We start from the raw sequence: 7,113 nt of genomic DNA, 5'->3' as shown, positions 1-7,113 counted from the left end.
AATCCTACATCAATACCCGTCCCTTGGGATCCGACCTTTACATACCTCTTTACTAATAGTAGTTTGTGAAGTTATAAATTTTGTTTTGGTTGGTAGCTTTTGACGATGAGTTTTTAACCGGACCAGTTCGAAAGCGGGAAGTTGTCCCTCCTAACCATTAACCCACAAGGCAGCTTAGGCAATCCTTATGGATATACCACTTGTCAGGAAACTCTTCTTGACTGTTATCCTTCCAGTGTTCCCAATGATGAGGACGAGGTGCTCAAATGGATGAATGTTCAAGGCCATATGTCAAAGCCAGTCGCCAGAAGAATAAATGTCCAACCATGGGCCGATGATTAGGAGTCTAGATTTAGGATCGAATCAAAGTCTCCATCCGAGTCCTAGGCTTTCTTTCCCCTAATGTTTCTAGTATCTTTCTTCGTGTCCATTTCCATCTTAGTGGCAACCTGGGGGCTGTCCCACGAGTCACACGTCTTCTCGAGTCTATACATTTATTATTCATTTCAATAAAAGTATAATTTTCAATCCACATATTCTATCCTATATCTTCCTTTACCCTTTTTCTGTGACAACAAAGAATTAATTTGAGACATTTTAAAATGAACAACAACAACATGCCAGTCGATGTGAATACACTTAAATGGTGTTCCATTCCAAGTTGTAGAGGGCCTGAAACTCTGTGTTCTTTCCTTACCTATTCAATGTCTGGCAATAGAACCCTTGTCATACCCTAATTTAGGATGAGTCTATCTCAAGAGATTCTAGGACGAATCCAGACCATCTTCCTTGTTAACGATCCATGACGGAAGGCAAGCCCATTCCCCACAATAAACAACCCTTGTTTACTAAAGACCAACTCGTTTCACACCAAAGGTGCTAGTCTGGCCCAAATCCAAGTTATGCAAGCAAATCCAAGACGATATGAGTCATGATCAAAGACAAAGGCTCAATCAAGAGAAACTGGTGTCAATATCCAAGGTCGCAGTTATGCCTGTAATCCAAGACAAAAGAGTCAAAATAAGAAGAAGGCTCAATCAATCAAGCAATGTCAATATCCAAAGTCAAAGTTATCTTCAAAAACCTGAATCAAAAATCTGAGCAAAAGCCGAGATATTCTAGACCAAGGATCTGAGTCTGAATAAAGAACGAATACATGATAATGTTGAAGTCCATATAGAATTAAGACATCAATGAAGATAGCCAGCTAGCACCCTCACTTAGTCTTTCACACATCACACACCCTCAGTCCTTCTTGAGACCGTTACAGGGAGATAGTTAGGAATTTTGAGAATCCTATCAAACTCGTCAAGTATACCCATCCTTTAGGGCCAAGATATAGAAACTTGAACCCACGTCATTTTAACCTATATTTATGTGTTCAGGCTACGTCAATCCCAGAGACTCCATTTGCAAGCCACATTACATGCCATAATCCCATCAAGCCTTAACTCCGCAAAATCAAAGCTCCAGAGATTTGTTCATCAAAGCCTCTTATTTCCAAGCTCCACATTCCAAATATCCAATCCAGTTTCACCTTGACCCAGACACTGAGTCTTCAGATACTTTGCTACCTAGGACGGGACGATGCCCATATCCATCCTTAGGGTCCACTTCTATATGTGCTCACACGACAAGGAAAATTTTACAAACTTAGTTATACCTCTTTGGTCTATGGTCAGAGGGAGTTATCTCAAATCGATTCTTCGAGTCACCAAAGGAAAATACTCTTCTGACCCATGCACTTTAAGGTCCTAACAACATCAGCTTAGGCACACACCCGAACTACGAGCATGGTTTTATTTCACTTCACGTGAATACGTAGGCAGTCCTCATTGACACAACCATCCCAACCATCAACTTCCAACCTCAATTACCACGCTAAACATGAACCTTCAACCTCAATTATCGACACCCATTTTTCAACCATTCCAACCACAATTTCCATTTCTACCTCTTTACTGGGGGCTCCTTCTTGTCACCCAGTCTTCTTTTTACCAAATTCCAGAGTCACCTTCTCATTCTGGGGGCTTCTCTTCCAAGATGCCACCCTTCCTTTGTTACTCTCGAGTCTCATTTAATTGAAGCTAGTACTTGGTCCGGACAATGACAAAGGTCTTACATCGATTCTCCAAGTTATCATGCCTCAAGAGGGGTCTCTTTTACAGCAAACGGTGGTGAAAGACGTCAAAGTAGACAGCTGATCCATAGCTTATGCCTTGCCTTTATATGTCCCCATCATTCTCGCAGATCTTTTACTTTTGGAACTGATATGCATTGTCACCCACACTTGGCTAGGGATTGTGCATACTTAAGCAAAGTTTGTCAGATTCATCCCTTTGTCGCGTCAAATCTAAGTCCAGAATTGCGTCAGTCTATCGTCTTGTGTCTTAATGAGTCGATGTCGTGTCAAGTCATATGTCTAAAGCCCATTGAATACACATAACACATTACAAACGACAAATTTCTCTAAGCAAGTTTTAAATAAATTTTATAAAGAAACAAATTTTGCAAAACCTATGTGCTTCCTCATTTGAGGTCCATGAGCTGATTGCTTATGTGCATATGTGTTTATGTGTTGTTTGCCTATTATATTGCATTCTTGTGAGGCTACTTACCATGCAGGTAAGTATCAGAAGGAGTGCTCGCTCCAACTGGGGGTTTCGCTCAAGTCTTCATTTTCCCCAGCGACGGTCAAGATATTCTACAGCAGTATTCGCAGTATTGCTCAAGGTTTCTTCCATGACAATCAAGAAAATTACAAGAATTCATGATCCCTAAATACAGTTCATGGGCTTCTCCTCTTTATCGGAATTTTGCTTACGACGACCCAAGCGGATTTTCTCCTCAGCGGTGCCAAGGACGCGCCGTAGTCGATCAAACACTTTTCCTCAGCGATGACAAGGACGCGTTGTTGTCGATCTATTATTTTCTCCTCAGCGGTACCAAGGGCGCGCCGTTATCGACTCAACATATGATTCTTCCCCAGCAGAATCATCGATATGTCCCCCAGCGAGAGTTCGTTGCCGCTTGCAGCCCACGTATTTCTCAGAAACAGAGTTCGCTTGAGACCGACGCGAGCAGATTCCCCAGGGGTTTCTTCCAACATCCCGCTGACCCTCAATATGGTTTCCTACGGAGTTCGAGGGAAACAACTCCCGAAGTGTTCTTAACCCTTCATATCTTTTAGAAACTTGCCTTAATCCTTTAGATCTTTCAGAAAATTGCCTTAATCCTTCACAGCCATTCTTTCAGGATAAACCTTCATATGTTCTTCCTTCAGATAAACCTCAGATAATCCTTTCAGCAACCTTCAGATAACCCCTTCAGTTCTTTTCAGTCTTTATGTTCAATCCTTCAGAGAGTAGTCCTTCAGCCTTCCCTTTAGAGAGACATAGCCTTCAGAGTTAGCTTTTAGAAGTGTTAAGAAGTTTCTTCAGAATCTCTGTAACCCCTAATGCCTTCAGACACCAAGTTATCTTCAGACCAAAGACTTTTGCCTAAGCCCCTTTAGTCCCGTTTCACCCAGGGGTGTCTCAGGTATGGTTTCTTCTTACGGATGGCGAGCTTCCTTACGTAGTCTAATGGACTTTAAACAACCCTCCCCGGAAGTCGACAGATTGTTCCCGACGACAGGTCCTTCGCTCAGACCTCTTGAGCCGCCTAGCGTCGCCATAGTCTTCAGGTTGTAATCTTCGATTGACCTGATGGCTATACTTTGACTTTCGCCTTGTCCAAGCCTCAATCAAAGTGGGGGCTCTGTAGACACCTCGTTTCTGCACCTCCTGCCAAACACCTAGTGATGATTGGGCCGCATGTTTAGCATATGTCGCGATTTTATGACGTTTTGTAAATCGGTTGATAAAAGATAACTGATACACTTGTGTCTACACCTTGGTTGTCATCTAGGTGTCATTACGGTCATATTGCCAGTAATTAGAGTACATTTGGAGTCCGGGTCAAAAACCGTCTTCATTTCGTAAAACCGCCGAATCCCGAGTCAAAAAGCAATGTACTTGTCTACCTAAGGTTAGAATGTCATAAAATGTTATAAGTATATCTCATTTTGAGTCCCATGTTACTTCTTTGGGCTAAACATAAAAGTTTACATTACAAAATGTGCATTTCATTTCGTTAAAATAACAACCCGACATTTAGGCCCGTTTTACGAGGTGATAACGACTTTTTTGGGTCTGGCCTATTTCGCAGAAAGTTCTAGATATTTCTTTTAGCTTTACAACACCACCAAAATCACCTTAATCCGCGTCTTGTAGAGAAAATTATGCCTAAAATACGACAGGCTGTTAAACGCGCTGTCAAACGCGTTTTCTCACGCAGAAGAACCCTACCCGAGAAAGGACGCAGTAAATGTTGCGCCTCTTCTAAGGGACGCAGCACCTGCTGCGCCTTTTCTCAAGGCTTTCTTTTTGTCCAAGTTTTCGTGTTTCTCGCGTAGTCGTGCATGTTATTAATTAATTTAATGCATATTTATCAAATAAATATCATTATATGCATTAATTAAATTACATATAACAAATTGTCTAGTAATTCTTGATCACATAAATAAAATGGGTCATGTTAATATAATTCACAACATATTGTAATGGTAATTAGACTACTGCAAAAAAAGCCTAGGAAACCGGCTAAAAATAGCCTAAGAAACCGGATAATAGCAGGTCTATATCTCATAGGTGTCTTAGGGTAAGACACCGGTTATTGAACTGGTTTCTTATCTTATTTTTAAGACATCTGATATATCACATAACCGGTTTCTTATATTAATGTGTTAAACGAAATTACAAGAGGGTGTGAGACTGGTTATCAACCAAAACCAGTCTCTTTGATATCCTTTTTAACACCATTTATTGACCAAAACCGGTCTCTTAGATTTTGCATAAAAAAAAAATTCAAGAAAATTAAGATAAAGGTGACTTTTATTAAAAATTACAAACAGTAAAAGATTACAATATCACCATTAGCTTACATAATCGAACTCTACTTCGTCTTTTGAAACATGAACTGGGGACAATAAATAGATAGATATTACAAAAAAAAAGACACTTGTAGAATGCACGGCCAACGAGCAAGCGTCTAAAGTTTGTCCGAGTAAAGATTAAGTTTAATCTGCAAAGCAGCGATATATAGAATGATGTCAATTCATTTATAAGCTTTACAAGAAGACAAACAAATGGAAGCAAAGCCTATACCCACAAAATATGTAAATCGGTTTGTGTAAGTAAAACCTGAAATAGCCACATCAATTCATTTATTTCACCTTGAGAGCATCGTTGGTCGCATCACAGTAAAATATAATTAATTAAATCATTGAAGTGTAATCACTCAAGAGCAGAAGAAACATATTCATGTGCCCCTGTTTAAATAATGAAGTGTTCACCAAAACAACATAAGTACCAAAAAGAGGTACTTAAAGCAAGTTCAGTGCATTTCCCATGGCATTTTGTTAGATATAGATACCATCAGAGCAACATAGCATTTAGAGGGGATATTTACACCATGAGAAAGAAAAGTGATCAACGTATAACTCCAAAAGTCAATAATAATTCCTTAGAAACTCCCAATTAAAATAGTGAGACTATTATGCCAAAGAAGTACGGAGTAACATATATGAGTAAGCAGATAATCAAAGAATAGCCCGTTTCAGTATTATGCATGGTGAATAGTAATGTATTATATCACACAATCCCATCCGCCCGAGACCACAAGACAGAAAGAATGAATAAATGAAGTCTCATATAAAAATTTAAACATAAAATAAAAGGAAAAAGGCAGCATATAAGAGTATGAGACATTCATGTCAACTTCAATTGCATTCATCCTACTCACAAAGGAAATTAGTCTACTCTGACGAAAGTGGAACTAAAAACAGGTTTTCAGGGAACTCCGTAATCAGATGATAGTAGAAGTGACGAGTAATATAAAACAATTAAAAAATGTAACAGCCCAAAAAGTCTCAAAACTAGACTTTGATAAAAGAAACAAATGTTAAGAATCTTAGACAGTTATATGTAAGTTTATGATCAATTAAACAACAAACCACTGAGCAGGAGTGGTGAAAACTAAAAACAATACTACAGGGGCATCACAAAACACATTGTGAGCACATGAAAACAGCAGGCCTACGAACAAGAAGCACATCAATATACTCTTATAACATCAATAGACAGTCATATGCAAGTTGATGATCAATTAAACAACATAGTCCACCATTTAAAGTCAGATGGCAATACACATGTAAATCCATCAAAGAAATAAAGTACCTCACAAACAAATTGACCGCATTGTTCTAGAGGAAACTTCTATCACAATCTTTGGCTCTTCACTTCCATCACCACTCACCAGCATCTGACAAAGTGACGGATATATCAGTATGTTGAAAGAAGCATATAACTACTGCAAGACGTATCCTAATTCTACATCATCATATGAAGATAACTAAATCCCTAATTTTGCGCCCTTTCAAAATTTACCCAAATCTCTCGATTTCTCAAACCCTAACTGATTAAATTTTCAATAACACCGTATTTTCGAGAGCAAATCACCCGTAAAATTGTCAAACAACGGCAATAACATCTGCAAACAACCTAATACAACTAATGTAGCATCAATTCCGAACTGCAAATATCATTACTCATATACGCTAACTAAGAGAATGAAACTAATAAAGAGATAGATTATACCTATCATATGGAGCGGATAAGGACTCGCCTGTGTAGAGAAGAAGCGTTGGTTCATCGAGCGGCAGGTTGGCTAGCTTGGTCGAGTGTGGATAGCGAGGGATGAGGGAAACAAAAATGGAGGCGGGGATTTGACCGTAATGAGGAGAAAGTATCAAATTAATTTTTTTGTTCATAACCGCATCAAAGGTTGAAATATAATAATGAATAAAGTTAAGAAACCGGTGTTATATTCAACACGTTTCTTTTCGACTTTAAGAAACCGGTTTTGAAAAGCAAGCGGTGTCTCATGTTAAGAAACCGGGTCGAGAGTCTAAATGGTTTCTTATTAATGGTCTCTTTCGTGTTTTTTGTAGTAGTGATATTACATACTACATGTGACATATTGTGTGACAAATGACAAATTGACAAAATAAAA

The 7,113-nt window shown here is 38.9% G+C and overlaps 1 long non-coding RNA gene across 1 annotated transcript; it reads right to left on the bottom strand.

The window, feature by feature from the left end:
- Positions 1-4,916: 4,916 nt before the first annotated feature.
- LOC141629877 (uncharacterized) lies at positions 4,917-6,883 on the bottom strand. The gene is made up of 3 exons (XR_012537375.1): positions 6,699-6,883; positions 6,279-6,363; positions 4,917-5,124 (listed from the first exon to the last, which is right to left on the bottom strand). It is a non-coding gene; the product is annotated as an uncharacterized LOC141629877 (long non-coding RNA).
- Between the last annotated feature and the right edge of the window lie 230 nt (positions 6,884-7,113).

This window comes from Silene latifolia, chromosome 2 (genome assembly GCF_048544455.1).
Source record: "Silene latifolia isolate original U9 population chromosome 2, ASM4854445v1, whole genome shotgun sequence".
Taxonomy (NCBI): domain Eukaryota; kingdom Viridiplantae; phylum Streptophyta; class Magnoliopsida; order Caryophyllales; family Caryophyllaceae; genus Silene; species Silene latifolia.
Note: the sequence above shows the minus strand (reverse complement) of the source record. Positions and strands in the feature narration are given on the sequence as shown.